The following is a 21,837-nucleotide window of genomic DNA, read 5'->3' as shown; positions in this document are numbered from 1 at the left end:
CTGTGCCAATTACACATGGTCCTCAATTATCTAATCCTTCAAAAATGTATCTGCTTTTAAATACCATATGATCTAGCTTCCACAGCTCTCCAAATTAGAGAATTCCCAAGGTTCACCAACTTCTGTGAAAATAAATTTATTTTTATATTACTGCCCCCCTTGTCTTGTAACTTGAAGCAGTGAGCTAATCTAAAGGGAAGGTCAGTAAAGTTCAGACAAAGTACACACTATTTTCCAAGTATTCATTTACCATGGGTAGGTTAACTGATGAAAATAAAAATCCACCTAAAGAAACTTGCAAATACAAAGTACGTAGACAACACAAGAAAGATGGGAACATCAAGTACGATAAGCTTATTAAGAATGTGAAAAATAGTTGTGATATTTGAATAAGAAATAAACATACTATAGAATATTACATGGGCACAAATCAACAAAAAGAAAATTAAAATAGCCTTCTCTACCAAGGCAGCATAAACCTTCAAGAAATGAGGCTAATATTTTCAGAGATACTGAATGAATACTTTACCACAGTTATCACTAATAAACACAAAGTAACGACAATAGAGATAAAGGAAGCACATTATGGATACAAAAGGAAGGAGACTCCAGACAAACCAGCCTTTTTGCAAGGAGCTGAGCCAAAAAAGAAATTACACACTTCCTCATCTGACTAACACTCACAACCGCTGGAGGAACTCAGCAGGTCGGGCAGCATCCGCGGAAAAGATCGGTTGACGTTTCGGGCTGGAACCCTTCGTCAGGACTGTAGGGGGAAGGGGCAGAGGCCCTATAAAGAAGGTGGGGGGAGGGTGGGAAGGAGAAGGCTGGTAGGTTCCAGGTGAAAAACCAGTATGGGGAAAGATAAAGGGGTGGGGGAAGGGAAGCAGGGAGGTGATAGGCAGGAAAGGTGAAGAAGGAATAGGGGAAAACACAATGGGTAGTAGAAGGAGGCGGAACCAAGAGGGAGGTGGTAGGCAGCTGGGGGAGGGGGCAGAGTGACATAGGGATAGGGGAAGGGAGGGGGAGGGAATTACCGGAAGTTGGAGAATTCTATGTTCCTACCAAGGGGCTGGAGACTACCTAGACAGTATATGAGGTGTTGCTCCTCCAACCTGAGTTTAGCCTCATCATGGCAGTAGAGGAGGCCATGTATGGACATATCTGAATGGGAGTGGGAAGCAGAGTTGAAGTGGGTGGCTACTGGGAGATCCTGTCTGTTTTGGCAGACAGAGTGGAGGTGCTCGATGAAGCGGTCCCACAATCTGCGTCAGGTTTCACCGATGTACAGGAGGCCGCACCGGGAGCACCGGATGCAATAGATGACCCCAACAGAATCACAAGTGAAGTGTTGCCTCACCTGGAAGTACTGTTTGGGGCCCTGAATGGTGGCAAGAGAGGAGATGTAGGGACAGGTGTAGCACTTGCACTTACAGGGATAAGTGCCAGGTGGGAGATCCGTGAGGAGGGACGTGTGGACCAGGGAGTTGCGGAGGGACCGATCCCCGTGGAAGGCGGAGAGGGGTGGAGAGGGAAAGATGTGCTTAGTGGTGGGGTCCTGTTGAAGGTGGTGGAAGTTGCGGAGGCTAATGTGTTGGATCCGGAGGCTAGTGGGGTGGTAGGTGAGGACAAGGGGAACTCTGTCCCTGTTGTCCACCCCACTAGCCTCCGGATCCAACACATTATCCTCTGCAACTTCCGCCACCTTCAACAGGACCCCACCACTAAGCACATCTTTCCCTCTCCACCCCTCTCTGCCTTCCGCAGGGATCGGTCCCTCCGCGACTCTCTGGTCCACACGTCCCTCCCCACGGATCTCTCGCCCGGCACTTATCCCTGTAAGCGCAAGTGCTACACCTGTCCCTACATCTCCTCTCTTGCCACCATTCAGGGCCCCAGACAGTACTTCCAGGTGAGGCAACACTTTACTTGTGAGTCTGTTGGGGCCATTTATTGCATCCGTTGCTCCCGGTGCGGCCTCCTCTAAATTGGTGAAACCCAACGCAGATTGGGGGACTGCTTCATCGAGCACCTCTGCTTCATCCGCCAAAACAGACAGGATCTCCCAGTAGCCACTCACTTCAACTCTGCTTCCCACTCCCATTTAGATATATCCATACATGGCCTCCTCTACTGCCATGATGAGGCTAAACTCAGGTTGGAGGAGCAACACTTCATATACTGTCTAGGTAGTCTCCAGTCTCTTGGTAGGAACATAGATTTCTCCAACTTCCGGTAATTCCCTCCCCCTCCCCCTCCCCCTCCCTTCCCCTATCCCAGTTTCACTCTGCCTCCTCCCCCAGCTGCCTACCACCTCCCTCTTGGTTCTGCCTCCTTCTACTACCCATTGTGTTTTCCCCTATTCTTTCTTCACCTTTCCTGCCTATCACCTCCCTGCCTCCCTTCCCCCACCCCTTTATCTTTCCCCTTACTGGTTTTTCACCTGGAACCTACCAGCCTTCTCCTTCCCACCCTCCCCCCACCTTCTTTATAGGGCCTCTGCCCCTTTCCTCTTCAGTCCTGATGAAGGGATCCAGCCCGAAACGCCGACCGATCTTTTCCATGGATGCTGCCTGACCTGCTGAGTTCCTCTAGCGGTTGTGAGTGTTGCTTTGACCCCAGCATCTGCAGAGTATTTTGTGTCTCCTCATCTGACTATCCTAGTGTGCTTTTCAGTTTGTACCAATGGATTGTGTTCAAAAGCCACCAGTGGTTGTAATGGAGATGGATTTTCAACAGGCCTTTACTATAGAACCATGGAAGGGAAATGGTTAAGTTCAAGGTATCTGGAATCAACATCCTGACAGAAAATGAATGCATTTACTCAGACTGGCAGCGTCTGAGAAGTGCTGTCCTTCAGGAATATGGATGTGGGGTGTTAATTTTCTTCTCTTCCTAAATGTAGTCTTTTGATACTGAGAAACATTGTCCGTTTTATTTTGGTCCAAAGGTTATTTTCCCTAGTAGGCACCTGCACGTACAGGTTCTCTACATTTCCTTTCAAGATACCGAGAGCCACGTCACTATCCTTTGGTGAGATTGTAATAGATCCATATGCAAAGACCTCATAGTTGCCAATGAGAGAGTAAAATGCTGAATTCTTTTCTTTTTCCACAAGAAAGAAGTAAATTTTGCCCCACATGATGCAACCACAAACTTGCTCTTTATTAGTATTTATTTTAAGTCAGATCAAATGGATAACAGAATTAATCAAGCAGAAGCCAAGACATTTAGGTCTATGGTCTGGCAGAGTGTCTGTAATGTAGTTTGGCTTTGATGAATAACATATGGTGAAAACATCAGAGAGCAGGAATTAATCAGAATAACCAGTGATTTGGTTCCCCCTTCTCTTTCAAATAGTTCAGATTTTCGGTCAGACAGTTTACTATTTTTTCCTTCCCTTTTTTTGATAATTATTCTGATAAATGAGGTATATCATTTTGTGTGTGTGTGTGTGTGTGTGTGTGTGTGTAAGTTGCATTGTTAAATTCCTTCAATTACTAAGTTGCCACAATGTTACTGCTGAATCTTTAGATCATTTTTTAAGAAAAATGGGATTTAATGCTATTCATTAACTAGCCAGTAACTACAAATCATGCACATTAGAAGACATGGCAAAGCATAGCACAAGGCACCATGAGAATTTTTAAAAAAACAATATTGGTTGGTGGGGAGGGGGGTACAGAAGAAAGGAAAGTCAAGTCACTTTATATTGTCATTTCGACCATAACTGCTGGTAAAGTACACAGCAAAAACAAGACAACATTTTTCAGGACCATTGTGCTACATGAAACAATACAAAAACTACATTGAACTACATAAAACAACACAAAAACTATACTAGACTACAGACCTACCCAGGACTGCATAAAGTGCACAAAACAGTGCAGACATTACAATAAATAATAAACAAGACAATAGGCACAGTAGAGGGCAGTAGGTTGGTGTCAGTCCAGGCTCTGGGTATTGAGGAGTCTGATGGCTTGGGGGAAGAAATTGTTACATAGTCTGGTCGTGAGAGCCCGAATGCTTCGGTGCCTTTTGCCAGCTGGCAGGAGGGAGAAGAGTTTGTATGAGGGGTGTATGGGGTCCTTCATAATACTGTTTGCTTTGCGGATGCAGCGTGTGGTGTAAATGTCTGTAATGGCGGGAAGAGAGACCCCGATTATCTTCTCAGCTGACCTCACTATCTGCTGTAGGGTCTTGCGATCCAAGATGGTGCAATTTCTGAACCAGGCAGTGATGCAGCTGCTCAGGATGCTCTGAATGCAACCTCTGTAGAATGTGGTGAGGTTGGGGGTGGGAGATGGACTTTCTTCAACCTTCGCAGAACGTAGAGATGCTGCTGGGCTTTCTTTGCTATGGAGCTGGTGTTAAGGGACCAGGTGAGATTCTCCACCTGGTGAACACCAAGAAATTTGGTGCTCTTAACAATCTCTACGGAGGAGTCATCGATGTTCAGCGGAGAGTGGTCGCTCCATGTCCTCCTGAAGTCAACAACTATCTCTTTTGTTTTGTTCACATTCAGAGACAGGTTGTTGGCTCTGCACCAGTCCATTAACCACTGCACTTCCTCTCTGTATGCTGACTCATCGTTCTTGCTGATGAGAGCCACCATGGTCGTGTCATCGGCGAACTTGATGATGTGGTTCGAGCTGTGTGTTGCAGCACAGTCGTGGGTCAGCAGAGTGAACAGCAGTGGACTGAGCACACAGCCCTGGTGGCCCCTGTGCTCAGTGTGATGGTGTTAGAGTTGCTGCTTCCAATCCGGACTGACTGAGGTCTCCCAGCCAGGAAGTCTAGGATCTAGTTGCAGAGGGAGGTGTTCAGGCTCAATGACAAACATGCCACATTTGTCTCAAGTTCACCCTCTGGTTCCTTGTACTCCATGATGTACACCTATACTGCAGCCTATGAAACCTAAAGGAAAGGTTGCCTCGATGAAAAGGTGTGGAGTTCCACTTCTGAAAACAGTGAGTGGGACGATGTTCAGTGTTAAGCCCAACAATTTAGGAGGAACAGGATAATTTAGTGTCATGACCATTATGTTATGTGCGAGATAGGGAGACAGGGCATCAGGGATTGTAGTAACCCATGCAACTAATCATTGGAGATGCTAATGAAGTGGAAAGGATCACTTCTTATTCACATGCACTCCCAGAAGAGTTTTGATCAATTCTTCTTGAGAAGAGAGTGCTGGATAAAGTTAAAAGGCTGGGAATTGAAAGTAGATTATCGACCAGGTTAGGCAAGTAGCTGAGCTGCAAGCAACAGAGCAAGGATAATGAACGGACACTCAGCAGGATGTGACTAATGGTGAGCGTCCACAAAGGTCTGAGCTGGGAGTCTCAGCTATTCGTCATATTGATGACGTACACGTTGGTACCGAGTTTAATGATGCTGCAAAGGTAGGGGAATATGCTGATTTGGGCAGAAGCATGAAATTACAAATGAATAGCTTTGGCAGAAAGGAAAAAGGAACAATGAATGGATATCAGGGTGAGCAAATGTGAGGCCAACATCCACTTGAATCTCAAAGCAAGAATAGCATTGTTTCTAATTGTAAAAAAATTTGAAATAATGCAGAACTAATAGATGATTCAAATAATTATAAAGAATAATCAAAATGCCAGAAGACGTACAAAGGATAGATATGATACAACTGTTATGCAAACCCCCCAGTTAGTTTATGCCCAGGATGTTGTAAGCAGTCGGTGAGACCATACCTTGGCAAAACATATTGATCTTGGAGGGATTTAGGTTTACTTTTATGATAACTGGGGTTTATTCCTCTGGAATTTAGTTGGTTAATGGATGATTGCTCCTCTTGTTCTTTGAAACTTTACATTTTCTGATTTTGATGCTTTATACAATTGCAACTTTTGATAAATTATCTGGTGATGACCATTCTAAACATGAAATGCTCTGCGGAACAAAAGTCAGTGACTGCTTACACAGCCTGAGGTTCTCATTACTTTAGTTTTGGAATTAAGGTAAATGGTTTAGAACGGGTCTTTTCTACTTTATTTAGCTGGAGGTTTACAGGTGTGTGCTCAGAATTGGCGAAGGTGTTCAGACACAAAGGGTGCTGAGCCAATGCACCTTGAAACCTTCAGATCCTGCTGCAGATGTGCAAGTTGGAGAGGCTATACACTTGGCCGTGTATAGTTTAGTTTATAGGAAAAGTGTGCTGTTAATCTGGAAAGAGCGCAGAGAAAATTTACGAAGATGTGAACAGAACAAGAGTGCCTGAGATATAGGGAGAGGTCGAGCAGGCTAGGTCTTTATTCCTTGGAACAGAGGGGAATGAGGGGCAAGGTTATAGAAATGTTTAAAATTATGAGAGGTGGATAGTCAATGCGCTCTTCCCAGGGTAGGGGAGACCAAAACTAGAGGGCGTAGATTTGAGAATTGAAAGATTTAAAAGGAACCAGAGAAGAAACTTCTTCACACAGAGGGTGTAGAGTATATGGAAGAGCTGACAGAAGGAGTGATTGAGTCAGGTTTAATAGTATCATTTGAGAAGCACGTGGATAGGTACATGGAGGGATAGGGCTTTGAGGAATAAGAGCCAAACACAAGAAATTGAGTCTAGCTGAGTAGGCGCCATGTTAGCATAAATACTTTGGGCCGAACACCCTGTATCTGTGCTGTATTGCTCAATGATACTATACTTGGGGAAAAAAAAACAAACAGGGTTCTTGATCAAGCTATTTTCCCTATCTTCCCATTTTACTGAATTATTCTTCATTGAATTTCCTACAACTTTCTGCTTGATTATTCTTCTCTCCTGTATAAACCATTTCTTGGCCAATGCAGGTAAACACTTTCTGAGAGCCTCTGAAAATTAAAAAAAATATATATTATCTGTAAACATATCCAAATAACAGTCAGGAATAGACCACCAGTCGATGGTTCATGTTTTCCTGGTATTTGTGCGACGAGATTAAGACTGACCAGACACTTCCTATTATACACGCATGTCTGCACATCCCTTTTGGGAAAAGCAGAATAAATGAAAACATGCCTAAGCTGAAAGCTCCCCATCAACCCCCCCCTCCCCCCCCCCAGTTGTTTGAAACAAATCCAGAGTATCTGAAGAACTGTACATGAGCTAAATGCTGGTTTTTCTTCCCTTTGCACTGATCTGTCTCGGCATCATTTTTGATTATGTGTAATTGGTCAGTGAGCTATCTCTAACATCCGGCCACCTCCTCCTCATGCATGGTCATTGCTTTTCTCTAATCTGGAGTGATCTATCAGCCAGTGCACAATTCAGTCCTTTCAATAATTTATGTATTCTATTTGGTAGCCTCCAGAGCTAATGCACCAGGTGTTTGTCTCAATATATAAATGTTTTCAAGCTGTAGTTTAATCTTTTGGCCTTCTTCTGAACCTGTTCCAAGGCCAGTCTATCACCTCCACATGATGGGCAGAACAGTGAAATCTGGAAAATGGAATATGATTCTCTGTGTTTGCATCAAATTGCCAACAGAGGTATCTTGACAGTACTGGAACTGTCTAAATTCTTTGCAGTTGTGCTTCTGGCCGGGAATCAGTAAATACCGTGCTATTTTTGAATTGTGGTATTGCCAATATCTTTGAATCCATCTTTTAGTACAGACTTGCAAATGTATTTACTTAATGCAGTGCCAATCATGATCTAGTGCTGTAGGGATTTTTTTTGTATCCCAATGAGCTTAAATTAACTCTTGCATTTTGTTATTTTTGTTTAAAAAAATTTGAATTTGAGGATTGAGCAAAGTGCTGATTTATTGAAAGTAATTTGTCTTAACCAAACATTCTAATTGTTGCACTCGTACTGATCTCATTAAAGGCACCTACCTTTCTGATCCAGAGGGGCCTAGCAACTTGGAATCCCCACTGCAACAATCACGCTCAGATCTGAAAGGCTGCATGCAGTGTAAGCAGTGCCAGGGCTCTGTGCAACATGAGCAGGTGTCTCGGGCAGGCCAGAAATTGTTGCATGAACCATTGACCATTGCCAAATCCAAGCCTCCAAATTTGGAGTCAGAATTGGAATTGGCCTATTATTGTCACATGTACCATGGTAGAATGAAAAGCTTGTCTTGCATGCAATTCATACAGATTAATTCAGTAAACAATGCATAGAATTTAAACATGGCAAAACTATGTAATGGCCTTAGAACAGCGGGGTAGAAGCTGTTCTTGCGCCTGGTGGTTTATGCTTTCAGGCCTAAGTATCTACTGCCCAATGGAAGAAGGGAGAAGAGTGACTGTCTAGGGTGGGTAGGGTCTTTAATTATGCTGGCTATTTTACTGAGGCAATGAGAAGTACAAACAGAGGAGACACTGTTTTCTGTCACGTGCTGAGCTGTGTCCACAGATCTCTGTGGTTTCTTACAGTCGCTTATAGAGCAGTTGCCATACCAAGCTGATATGATGCTTTCTGTGGTGCATCTATAAAAATGATCATGGCCAGTGCAGACATGCCGGGTTTCTTTAGCCTCCTGAGGAAATAGGTATTGGTGAGCTTTCTTGACTCTGGGGTACGTCTACATAGTTGAATCAGGGTGGGCTATTCATAATTTCAGTCCTGGGAACTTGAAGCCATCAGCCCTCTCAACCTGCACACCGTTGATGTAGATAGGAGCATATGCGCCTGCTCTCGAGTCAATGATCTGTTATCCTTTTTAAAAGGTTTTGGAGTATGGACACTGTAATGTATAAAAACATTCAAAAGCGATTAAAAATTATATAAACATTTAAAAAATAATATTGAAATAGTTATAGAGACATACAGTGCAGAAACAGACTCTTTGGCCCCTATTTTCTTGACTACAGTTCAGCATTCAACACCATAATTCAAATTACTATAAATTGCACATTGCACATTCAGACAGAGACGTAACATAAAGATTTTTACTCCTCATGTATGTGAAGGATGTAAGTAATAAAGTCATTTCCATGCCAGCCAAATCGCCTAACTGAGCTAGTCCCATTTTCCTGTGTTTTACCCATATCCATCAAAATCTTTCCTATCCATGTGTAACGCAATGTAAGGTTTCACTGCTAATGTAATGGTTTTTTTGTAATGTTCACTGCTAAAGTAACGGTTTCTCTGTAGCAGCAATGTTTGGGTTATGGCTGGAGATAACAGGACTATGGATGCATGTTAGCCAATCAGGATTTTGTTGCCCTGTCTTGTGAATCTGGAAGCAGTTGTTGTCGCGGGCTTTTGCCAGAGAGGGAGGGAGAGAGAGATGAAGAGAGAAGACGTGAATGGAGAGATTTGGCAGACCGCTGGACGGAGTGGATTCAGAGCGAGGGTCCAAAGGGCAGCGACGATCAGAGGAGATCGATGGGGACCGATCGGCCTATGAGTGAGCTCCAGCTTTGTGCACAGACTGTTTAATAAGATTTGGACCCTTTTTTAAAATGTTTTGTTTCTCTACTAACCATATAGTCAAAGTAAGAGTTATAAAGCTTAATCGTTTAATCGCATATTGTGTACTGTTTGTTATTTCGTGGTACTGCTTGCAACAGGGGACACATCGCGCAGCATCCACCCAAATGAGATTTCTTAAGTTAGGCCGTGCAGGGGGTTAAGCCGCTAGCTGAAGCGAGTGTTACACATGTAACTGTCCAGCTGCCTTTTAAACATTGTAATTGTGCCCTCCGGTACCACTTACTCTGGCAGCTTGTTCCATACACTCATCGGTATCTGGGAAAGTGTTGTCCCTCAGGTGCTTTTTTGCATCATTCTCCCCCCATTTTAAATCAATGATCTCTGGTTTTGAACTCCGCAACCTGAGGAAAAGACTGTGGCTATTCACCTTACCTATGCCCCTCTTGATTGCATAAACCTCTATCATGTCACAACTCAGCCTCCTACATAATATAATGTAATAATTTACAAATTAAAAAAATTGTTAGTAATTAAGGGGATTATTTCCTGTACAAATACTGAACAGAAGATGTAATTTTTTCCTGCCCCCCTCCTTCGTAAGTGCAGAGTCGGGTCTAACCTGCTACCAGATCCAGGAGCTGATCTCCTCCACTTCAGCACATGTCAATTTGTACTGTTGAAGTAGAATCCATGCTGAGTGCTGGTGGATTTGCTGGCAGGTGTCTTTCAGCATGTCTTGGGCTTTTGATCCATGCACTAGAGCCCCAGGTTTGATTGTGTTAGCTTGGAACAGTTGGAATTTTAACAGGAAGATTCAATATACATTTCTTTTTTTTTGAAGTTAGCCCGTATTTGGTTTCTGCTTAGTCTTTCACCTGACAGTCAGTTTATTATCCTTCAGCTTGATGGATCATTCTTGATTTCTGCTATTTTTATCAGTCACCTCTATCAGGCGAATACTTTGCATTTCACCATTACCAAAGAGGTCTGTGGCAAAGGTATTATTCCAGGACTTGCAGTTTCATTATGGCAAGTGTCAATGGTTATGATAAATGTCACAGGCAGAACTGGGAATAATTGTGAATATGCGAATCTTTCAGACTGAGTTGCACCATTTTGCTGTTCTCCCAACAAGATGGTTAGATTGTCCAATTTGAACCATACTTTCTGCTCTCTGATTTGTGTCTCTTACATGCATCACTCAGCAATGATTATTGGATGCGTCAAGCTCCGGAATGGCTGGCTCTTGCGCATACTGCACCATTCACCAATCATTGCTGTGTAGGGATTATGGGACCAGCCTTGTGTTGTATTGGTGACATCTGCATTAAAGCAACCCCTTTCCCCAATGCTCGAGGACCACCTTTTAGCAGGCTTGTAAAGTTGCCCTAGACTAATTTATAAATGGAATAATTTTATCATTTGAGCAGTAAATTCTCAGACTTCAATCTAAAATAAAAGTAGTAAATCCCTTGGCAGATGGAAGGACAGGGAGAGAATATACAGGGCAGTGTTTCATAATAGAATATGTAATTCCAAGAGTATTTCTGTCTATAGGAACGATCACATTCAGCAATTAACACATTTCCATAACAGGGTCGTTGTAAAAGATATTCAAGAGAAAAAATCAGCCTGAAAGCATATGTTTATAATCTTAGAAGTAGAACATCCAGACCAAGATTAAATTATGGCTCATGTTCCATTCCAGGGTTGTATCATCTTGGATACATCCTTTTGAAGTCATTTGACCCAATACATATGCTTGCTTTAGTTTTGTCTATTATTTAAACCCGACTGGAAAAATAATTTGTAGTGAATGGTTCTAAGGAAAATACTTGTAATTATAAATTTGTATGACACAGGCAATCATTAATCAACTGTATTAAATGCTGTGTAATTTCATTTACCTTTTCACGTTAGAATGTTCTAACTGTTGTGTAGCCAGCTTTTTCTGGGGCTGAAGTTTGGCAAATAATGCTTTAATCAACACAGATTTTCAAAATCTTCTTCTGTCATTTTTATTTTTTAAAAGCAGCCACTGAAAAGCACTAGCAAGTATAGACATTGTGTGCAAATAAGTCACTTAACCAAAGTAGAAACCTTATTGCTAGTGAAAATTAATAATCATTTAGATTCTTTGAGAGTTGCATTAACTCTAGACATGATATGACATAAAAGATTCTTAAAAGTAGTTTAAAAAAAATAGAATTTAAGTGTCCAAGGTTACGGCAAAAAGGCGAGAGAACAGATTTGAGAAGGATAATAATTTAGCCATGGTGGAATGGTGGAGCAAACCCTGATGGCCAAATGCTGTAATCCTGCCTCTATGTTTTATGGTCTAACCCGGAAGAAATACTCCAATGCTGCAGGACAAGTGACCTTGGATTTAGAATCAGGTAATTCTTTTTATGCAGCTGACAATATTGCTTGGAAAGTCTGGTGAAAGCTAGGATGTTGCCTTTATTTAACTGGTTCAAAAATTATTATTTTTTTGCTGCTCCCCCACCACTAGTACACCACTCCACCAAGTCCCAGAATTGTCAGGGTCTCAAATACTCTTCATGTGCATGAAAATTTTCAACAGAGCTTGAGAGCTCCATTGTTCATTCAATGGAAGAACAAGCGGGACAAGGACAGCATCCCATGCGTCATCATTCTACAGACCATGCCATTCTGGGACTTGTGCTATATTATTTATGTCACTGTGTTTTCTGCTCTCATTACCATAAATGCTATATGCTGTGTGCTGTTTGTGATATGTTTTATGCCTTGGCTCTGGAGGTATGCTGTTTTGTTTGATTATATTCATGTATGGTTAAACCTTGAACTTGAACATGAATCTTTGAAATCCCCTCTGATTCGGGGCCAGAAGATTCACCCTGAGGAACGTGGGATGTGGGCTATCACCAAGTAGGCTGCTGGAAGATTAGTGGTTTGCCAACTTCACTGGACTTCCTGAATACTTTTGGGCATATCTTATGGATTTTGGTCTGCTGATCACGAAAACCATCATGACATTCCCCTGTCATGCTCCATTTTACTGAAATTGCCGATATTTGTTATTTCAATTTATAATTCTGTTAAATAAAAACGGAAGCTGAAAAGTTTTCGATCTTGTCCAGGCATGCCTGGGCATGTTTAGGCAAGACAGATGATACATGGCAGGACAGGCTTTAGAAAGGCTATTACACACATACTGTTCTATGCATTGCAATTACAAGTATATTGATTTGAGATCAATTGATTGAGACAAAGCTTGGGCTTCTCACATTTGTTGCACAGTAGGAGCTGTCGATCTTGGAGCTTGGCTCAGAGGTACTTGAAAGTTGACGTCATTCGCTGCCCTGATGATATGCCAGATGTAGAAAGATCATGTGACAGACTGCTATTTCCGTCCGACCAGTGTGTCTAGTTTCTCTGCTAAAAACAAGAAATCCATTGAATACCCTAATCTCCCTTCAGCCACGAGGCCTGTGCTGCATGCCTTCCAGTACTGAAGCCTCCAAAGACATGGGGTCGAGAGGAGGTAGACGAAAATGTCATGATGCATGGGTTAGGAGTAGAAAATTACTCTGTTATAGATTTTGAACCTTTCATCTGAAAACTTAATCTGAGTTAAATGACCTGGTCAGTGACTTGGGTTTGTCAAAGACAAAAGCAGAATTACTGAGGTTCAAGACTGCAGGGGTGGAATCTGCTGTCACCAGGCACAACATTTCAGTGAAGAGTTTAGATATTTGAGACAGATGTTTTCAGGATAACTGATGCCCATGATGAAGCAAGGCATTTTTGTTAGTCCACAAATCAAACAAGTCATCAACATTGAACATAGAATAGTACAGCGCAGTACAGGCCCTTCGGCCCACATTGTTGTGCCGACCCTCAAACCCTGCCTCCCATATAACCCCTCACCTTAAATTCCTCCATATACCTGTCTAGTAGTCTCTTAAATTTCACTAGTATATCTGCCTCTATCGCTGACTCAGGCAGGGTATTCCACACACCAACCACTCTCTGAGTAAAAAACCTTCCTCTAATATCCCCCCTTGAACTTCCCACTCCTTACCTTAAAGCCATGTCCCCTTGTATTGAGCAGCGGTGCCTGGGGAAGAGGTGCTAGCTATCCACTCTATCTATTCCTCAATATCTTGTATACCTCTATTATGTCTCCTCTCATCCTCCTTCTCTCCAAAGAGTAAAGCCCTAGCTCCCTTAATCTCTGATCATAATCCATCGTCTCTAAACCAGGCAGCATCCTGGTAAATCTCCTCTGTTCCCTTTCCAATGCTTCCACATCCTTCCTATAGTGAGGCAACCAGAACTGGACACAGTACTCCAAGTGTGGCCTAACCAGAGTTTTATAGAGCTGCATCATTACCCTGCGACTCTTAAACTCTATCCCTCGACTTATGAAAGCTAACACCCCATAAGCTTTCTTAACTACCCTATGTACCTGTGAGGCAACTTTCAGGGATCTGTGGACATGTACCCCCAGATCCCTCTGCTCCTCCACACTACCAAGTATCCTGCCATTTACTTGACTTGTTTTAATTCAAATTTAGCAATGTGATTCACTTATTGAGCGTTCCAAGTTAAGTCAATCAATATGAACGGAAAGGAAGGCTTATATTTGTACAATTTTTTGATGATCTTGAAAAATCATGAAGGACATTGTAATACTTCCTTTGAATGGTAGCTTCTGTTCCAGATTTGCATACAATAAACTCCCTTGAATGGGAAGATGATAACGACCAGTTGAGAACTTATCAGTGATGTTGGTTGATGAAGAAATTCTGGACAGAACATCACTTTTCTATTTGTCCTGTCGGATCTATTGCTTCCAGCGGCGAGAGCGATCAGGAACCCGTTTCAAGTGTTGAACTAAAATTGCAGCAGTTCCTGAATACTGCACAGGAGCATCTGCCCTGGTTAAATGTACCAAGCTCCCCTGTAGGGCAGCCTCTGACTGAGGTAGAGTGCTACACTGGAGGGCACTAGAGGCAGTATTGTGCCATTCATATCAGATTAATCACAGCAGACCCTCACTGGCTAAGCACAAATGGGTCCATTTTCTCTGATCGGGGTGAGAGATGTAAATCGGTAGATTAACTGGTCACTGTAAATTGCCCTGTTGTGTGAATGATTGGCAGAACCCGGAGGGAGTTGATGGGAAACTGAGGGGAACAAATTGGACCAGTGTAAATTGATAATTAGAATAGACTTGGTGGGTTGAAATGCCTGATCTTTTGGATACCTCTAAATAGTAGAACTTAGGACTCCTGATCAAAAGTATGCACCAGTGTGAAACTGGTAGCCAGAATGTAATGATAATTTATCCTGAAGAGCGATGTTGTGAACATTGCATGGGGAACTTGGCTGCCTGCTAGGTTAGCAATGTGATTAATAGATATATGATGGGAGAACATTATCTTTACTCTCACACTGCAGAAGTACGCCGTGCAAGGATAAAGTGTTTGGAAACACATTAAAAAAATAAACTAACAATAAGTATTTGGTAAGAAAGTCAACATGAAATACTTTTTGCTTATTGCAGAAACAGCATCACAGATTAGAGCAGACAATAGGGTGAAGGAGAGAGCACACGCATGTGTATGCATTTGTTTTACTGGAAAGGGTCTGCCGTCTGCATGTCAATTTATCATTTATACTCAATGTAAATATTTACAACGTGCTTTCAGTATTTTAAATTAAAACATAGTTAATGTGCTGTAAAAATATACTTGTAGGTCTGTGTCCTTCTGTTCCTTCCTACCCATAGTAATCAATTAAACACACGAATGATGGTGGAAATACTTTTTATTAACCCATACACTCCTGTTGCTGATCTCATATCTGTGTTCCTGAACTTCAATGTGATTTCCAGTGGTTATTCTCGGAGCAAAACCCTCTCGCCCCACCCCACCCCACAAGTCCCAGAGAAACACCCCCTTCCACGTTGGCAAATAGACGGGGTCGTTCTCACTGCGCACTGCCCATGGGTGACTGTACTTGGGATGAGACAGTGGCTCACCTATTGCACACTGTGGGTTTGCAAAAAGGGCATGGAGAAAGATGCAAGAGCCTCTGTCATGGTTTATCCAGAACAGCTGCGTGAAAGAGGGGCCTCTGTACTACGGACTGTTCCCAGGGATAGCGGCGGACATGAAGTACTGCTGGAAGATTATCTACTCGGTGAAGGACACATTGAGGAATGCTGCTGACTGGCATATTCCAGGCTGTAGTGGTGTTTGCTGAAGGATGTCTAAAGCTTGGTGCAGCCACCGCAAGGGCTCGGGGAGGAAAGACCACACTATTGGATTCCTCCGCTACTGGAGAGGGACAGACCACATTGGAAGCCCCTCAAATAGTGTAATCATGTAACACCCCAGAGGACCACATAAGTTGCAACAGTCCTATTGGTTTTAAGGAATGTAAGAGAACAAGACTTAACACATTGATTATGAACATAAGGATGAAAAGGCTTATTCTCATAAAATAATCTCTTATGAATAGAAGCAACACACATCAAAGTTGCTGGTGAATGCAGCAGGCCAGGCAGCATCTCTAGGAAGGTACAGTCGATGTTTCAGGCCGAGACCCAGGGAGAAAGACAAGGCGGGGGGGGGGGAACCCAGAGGATGGGCAAGGGGTATAGTCAGAGGGACAGAGGGAGAAAAAGGAGAGTGAGAGAAAGAATGTGTGTATAAAAATAAATAACGGATGGGGTACGAGGGGGAGGTGGGGCATTAGCGGAAGTTAGAGAAGTCAATGTTCTTGAAGAGTACTAATATGCATGCTGCTTATGAAAAATTTGATAATGAGAGTGAGACAGGACTTGCTAGCATGGAGATTTACAATGTGACAATTAACAATATGGCTTACACCAGAAGTGAACAGCAAATTAATTAAAGTAGAATTGGACACTGGATCAGCTGTTTCAGTCCACAAAATGAGTTTAAACAGCATTTCAAAGAAACTGAACTGAAGCCTGCAGATATCCATCTAAGAACTTGTACTGGAGAAAAGATAACTCCTGATGTTTGTGGCAGTGAAATACGACAACCAACAAGCCACATTGAGCTAGTATATGGTAAAAACACAGTGACCAGCATTGTGGGGAAACGAGTGGCTGAGACAACTACAACTTGCTTGGAGATTCATTCATCATTTGCATGCCACATACCCTGCAATAAAGCCAACTGAAAGTGAATTAAGAAAGGCACTGGATGATGCCACAGCTGCCTCCGTGCTAAACACCATGAACCGTTGCCCCACGGAGGACAGACAGTTGTTCGTGCCAACCTTTGAGCCTCTGGTTGGAAACGTATTGGACCAAGGAAAGACCATGCTGCTCAGAGGAAGTATGAAAGCAATAGTTTTTGTTGGTAACCTATCTGAGAAAGGCTCTGATATGTTAATCAGCAGTTACTTGAGAAATGTGACTTAGTTTTAAGCTAAGAAAGAAGAGTAGTTCAAGGAGCTTCAGGAAAGTTGCAAGCATTCGGCTTTTGTGACTATAAAGAACCAGAATCTACTCTGCGTTCATTGTTATTAAATGAACTTGAATAGGGAGACATAAAGCTGCTTGTAAAAGTACATGCAAAGACCAAAGCCCAGCTGGGTGAATGGAAGGCCATAAAGGAAGGAGTTGATGGGGATTCAAAAACAGAGGATTCATCAGATGATGTTGTGGATGAGGAAATCAAGAGGAGAGATCAGATCAATAAGGGAGCAATGGAATTAATAAGTGAGTTAAAGGATTAATAAGCGAATATTCCAATGAACTAAATACACCATCACAAGATCAAGATGAACAGACTAGAAGAAAAAGGAGAGAAGAGCTAGAGAGAAAGAACATGAATGAGAAAGAGAAAGGTGTGAAAGAGAGAAGGAATATGAGAGGAAAAAAAAGGATCGAAGTTGATCCAGGGAGAGAAAAGCAAAGAAAAGGAGAAGAAAGATGTCCAGAGCTGTCAGAACCACTCCCTACAGTCTCAAAGTCAACTCCTACAACCACCACGGAGGTGTCCCCAGAACCTGAGATGGTTTCACCGCCACCAGTCTCACCTGCCGAGCAGAGTGATTCCCCTTCTCAGGAAAGATTTTATCCCAGAAAAGTGAGAAATCCTCCACAGCGATTGAATCTTCTGGTCTGAATGAGACAATTTAAAATTTACAGTGCTGTAGATGTCTGTAGATAGTATTTGTATTATATAGTATATTGTGTATATTGTTGAGATGCTTTCTCTATTGAGTTGGAGTTCATAGCTAAGCAGGGAGATGTGTTGTGTGTTTAATATTTCAGTAATATATGAGTAATCTTGTAAATATTTTGTTTGATTAGTCATACTTTGTTTATATAATTCATTATGGTTAAAAAAAAATATATGAATTGCATATGCCATTATGTCAGCATGTGATGAGTGCCCACCTCGCTTAAAGTGAAGAACAAACTAAGACTTGCATTGCTCGGCTCTTGTTTCCCTTTCAATTAGTTTAATATTTTGAAGTTACAGGTAACAGTATAGATAAGCTAATAACACAAGCTGGTCCAGAATGACCAAAACATGGCTCATCTCAAGACAAGCATCAGAATTTAAGATTAACAGAGAAAATTAACACATGTATCAAGAACATAAAAAGTTAGATGGTAACAAGAAACAAGTGTCCAATTCTTAACAGAAGAAAAGGACACTTCCACTTGTTACAATCCTGGCCATTATCTCCGCCCATCAGAGATGTGGATGCAGTGGTTAGAGACATTGGCCTCTGGTGCTGATAAGCTCTTTTTCAAATCACCTCCTTGCACACAAGGAGTGTAGCAACAGCTTGTGTGCCAGTGCATTAACAGGGAAAGTGACAAATAAATAACGGGATTTCGCAAGATCCTGAAGAAGACCTGAATGTCACTAAGCAGCATCAGGTCAGGCTCGCTTGTGATCTTGAGTTATTCTACTGATGGAAGCTGGGCAGATTCAACCTTGGAGCAATCTGAGAGCAACAGTACATTCAGAGCAGAGCTAGAAAGGATTTTTAGATACCAGTGGAAAAAGGGATATGGGGTTAGTTCAGGAAAGTAACGCTTCCTGAACACAACATTATCTAATGGCTTACCTTGCATATTCTAATGGTATTTACCATTTTGTTCAGGACTGTTTATTTTCAAAGCCTATGAAAGTAAAACCTATTAATATCCATTTGCCAATTGGAAGTGTGACTGATTGGAAAGGATGCAAAACTAAAGCGCTTAACATCTGATGAAATCCTGTCCTCAAATTCAGAAGAGAAGAATGGACTACTGGAATATTGGCAAGAGGGATTGGTCCGTTATTTACAGCAAAACTCTTATGGATTTCTCGTACTTTTCAAATGCCTTGTGTGCTTCATGACAATGTTGTTAGTACATTGTAATTTTGGCTTTGGACAACTAAAACAAAAACTCTGTGGGTTCCAGGTGCGAAATAAAATTGGTTTAATATGCTGGTGGCCATGTAAATTCAACAAGTGGATTTGTTAGATGTCAACTGGATCAGAAAGCAAAAACACACACACACACACACACACACACACACACACACACACACACACACACCACACACACACACACACACACACACACACATTTTAACAAGGAGTGTATTCAAAATGGTGTACAAATGATTTCATGCAGTTTCTAAGTTGGAATGGATGGCATTTCTAAGGTGAAACAATTTGGCATTTTTGCTGTGGCAGTCTGTTTTTTTACTTTGGAACTGCTTGCATTACTCTTCATTCCTTTAGTTTTTCCATGTGGTTTGGCCTACATGTAAAATTTTGATAAATTGCTACGTTTCTCCATAATTAGCTCCTTGCTGAACACTCCACATTTTTTTCTGTATTTCTATTTTACTCTGAGCACTAAAATTCTAAATATTTAGTAATCTCATTGCTTGGAATTATATGATACTTGGATACAATGACATGACAAAGTTAGTTAGGTCAAGATATGATGTCATAACCAGTCAGATACTGTCATGTGATGTGTTTTTGAATGATTGTTGATGCCTGTGTGGCATTACTTTGATTTATGTTTCCTTATAAGGCATAACTGAGTTATTTTTAGAATTTTCTGAAATGATCACTAGTTCTGGTTTCACTGTCCATTTAGGAAGTATTGTGTAACGGTGATCCTTTCTGGGATTGTACCACATTGTCATCATTCCAGATTGCCATCAGTTTTTTCATTTTAACCACTTCAAAAGTTTGATATGAAACTGATTCACTCTCTTCATATTAATACAAGCACATTTGCAGAACAAAATGTAAGCAGTTGCTGAAATGTCCCGATCCAGCCCATAAATGTAAATGAACAAGCAAAAAACAGAATAAAGCCTATTTTATCGGGCATTTAATTTCATATAAAGTAGTTTCTTGCTTTCCTCCAGATCCACTGTTGCCTTTGACGTTCCCCATGATAGGTAACTGTTAGAGTCATAGAGAAGTACAGCACAGAAACAGACCCTTTGGCCCATCTAGTCCATGCTGAAACCATTTAAACTGCCTACTCCCAATGACCTGCACCGGGACTAAAGCCTCCATACCCCTATTATCTATGTACCTATCTAAACTTCACCTAAACATTGGAATTGAGCTCACATGCATCACTTGTGCTGACAGCTCATTGCACACTCACACGACCCACTGAATGAGGAAGTTTCCCCTCATGTTCCCCTTTTACCCTTAACCTATGACTGCTGGTTGTAGTCCCACCCACCCTCAGTGAAAAAAGCCTGCTTGCTTTTACCCTATCTATACAGCTCATAATTTTGTATACCACTATCAAATCACCTCTCAATCTTCTATGTTCTAAAGAATACTGTGCTAACCTATTCAGTCCTCCCTTATAACTCAGGTCCTCCAGACCCAGCAATATCCTTGTAAATTTTTTCTGTACTCTTTAAACCTTATTAACATCTTACCTGTAGATAAGTGACCAAAACTGTACACAATACCCCAAATTAGAGCTCACCAATGTCTTGTACGACTTTCTCCTGTACTCAAAACTTCCCATCCCATCTCCTGTACTCAATACTTCGATTTTTGAAGGCCATTGTGTCAAAAGCTTTCTTTACGAATGTGATGCCACTTTCAATGAATTATGGATATGTATTCCGAGATCCCTCTGTACCACCACACTCCTCCCAGTAGCGTGGTCCTACTGAATTGCAAAACCTCACACTTGTCTGCATTAAATTCCATTTGCCATTTTTCACCTTATTTTTCCAGCGGATGCAGATCCCTCTCCAAGCCACAATAGCCTTCAATGCTGTTCACTACATCCCCAACCTTGGTGTCATCTGCAAATTTGCTGATCCAGTTAACCACATCATCATCCAGATCAATGATATAGATGACAAACAACAATGGATCCAGCACCGATCCCTGCAGCACAGCACTAGTCACAGGCCCCCATCAGAGAGGCAATCATCCACTACCAATCTCTGGCTTCTCCCACAAAACCCAATGCCTAATCCAATTCACTACCTCATCCAGAATGCTGAGTGAATGCATCTTCTTAACCAGTTTTCACACGGGACCTTGTCAAATGCCTTACTAACGTCCATGTAGACAACATCCACTGCCTCTGCCTTCATCTACTTCCCTAGTAACTTCCTCAAAACTCTGTAAGATTGGTTAGATATGACCTATCATGCACAAAGCCATGCTGACTATCCTTAATCGGTCCATGTCTATCCAAATAGTTATATATCCGGTCCGTTAGAACATCTTCCAATAACTTTCCCACAACTGATGTTAGACTCACTGACCTATAATTTCCTGGTTTCTGTTTGGAGCCTTTTTAAAATAGTGGAACAACATTGGGTATTCTCCAATCCTCTGGGACCTCTCCTATCTCTGCTAGGACCCCAGTAATTTCTGCACTTGCCTCCCGTAGGGTCAGAGGGAACACCTTGTGAGGCCCTGGGGATTTATCCATCCTTATTTGCCCCAGGGAAGCAAACACCTCCTTCTATGCAAACTGTACAGGGTCCCTGAAGTTGATGCCTCTTTGCCTTACTTCTACAGACTCTGTATCTGTCTCCTGACTAAATACAGATACAAAGAATACATTTAAGTCCTCCCCCCATCTGCTTTGGCTCCACACATGGATTACCATTCTGGTCTTCTTTTTGCTCTTAACATACCTTAGAATCCCTTAGATTCTCCTTCACCTTGTCTGTTAGATCAATTTCATGCCACCTTTTCTCCTTCCTGATTTCTTTTTTATGTGTTCTCTTGTATTTCTTGCACTCCATAAGTACCTAATTTGTTCCTACTTGCCTATACCTGTTAATCAAGGCTTCAATATCTGCTGAAAACCAAGGATCTCGTCACTTATTATCTTTACCTTTTATTCTGACAGGCACATACAAACTTTGTACTCTCAAAATTCCGTTTTTGAAAGC

At 42.0% G+C, this 21,837-nt stretch overlaps 1 protein-coding gene across 4 annotated transcripts in view; it reads left to right on the top strand.

The window, feature by feature from the left end:
- The window catches only part of fhod1 (formin homology 2 domain containing 1), a 333,883-nt gene that overhangs the window by 215,960 nt on the left and 96,086 nt on the right, over positions 1-21,837 (top strand). The gene's annotated exons all lie outside the window — the stretch shown is intronic.

The sequence above is a fragment of the Mobula hypostoma genome, chromosome 14, assembly GCF_963921235.1.
Source record: "Mobula hypostoma chromosome 14, sMobHyp1.1, whole genome shotgun sequence".
Lineage (NCBI taxonomy): Eukaryota > Metazoa > Chordata > Chondrichthyes > Myliobatiformes > Myliobatidae > Mobula > Mobula hypostoma.
Note: the sequence above shows the minus strand (reverse complement) of the source record. Positions and strands in the feature narration are given on the sequence as shown.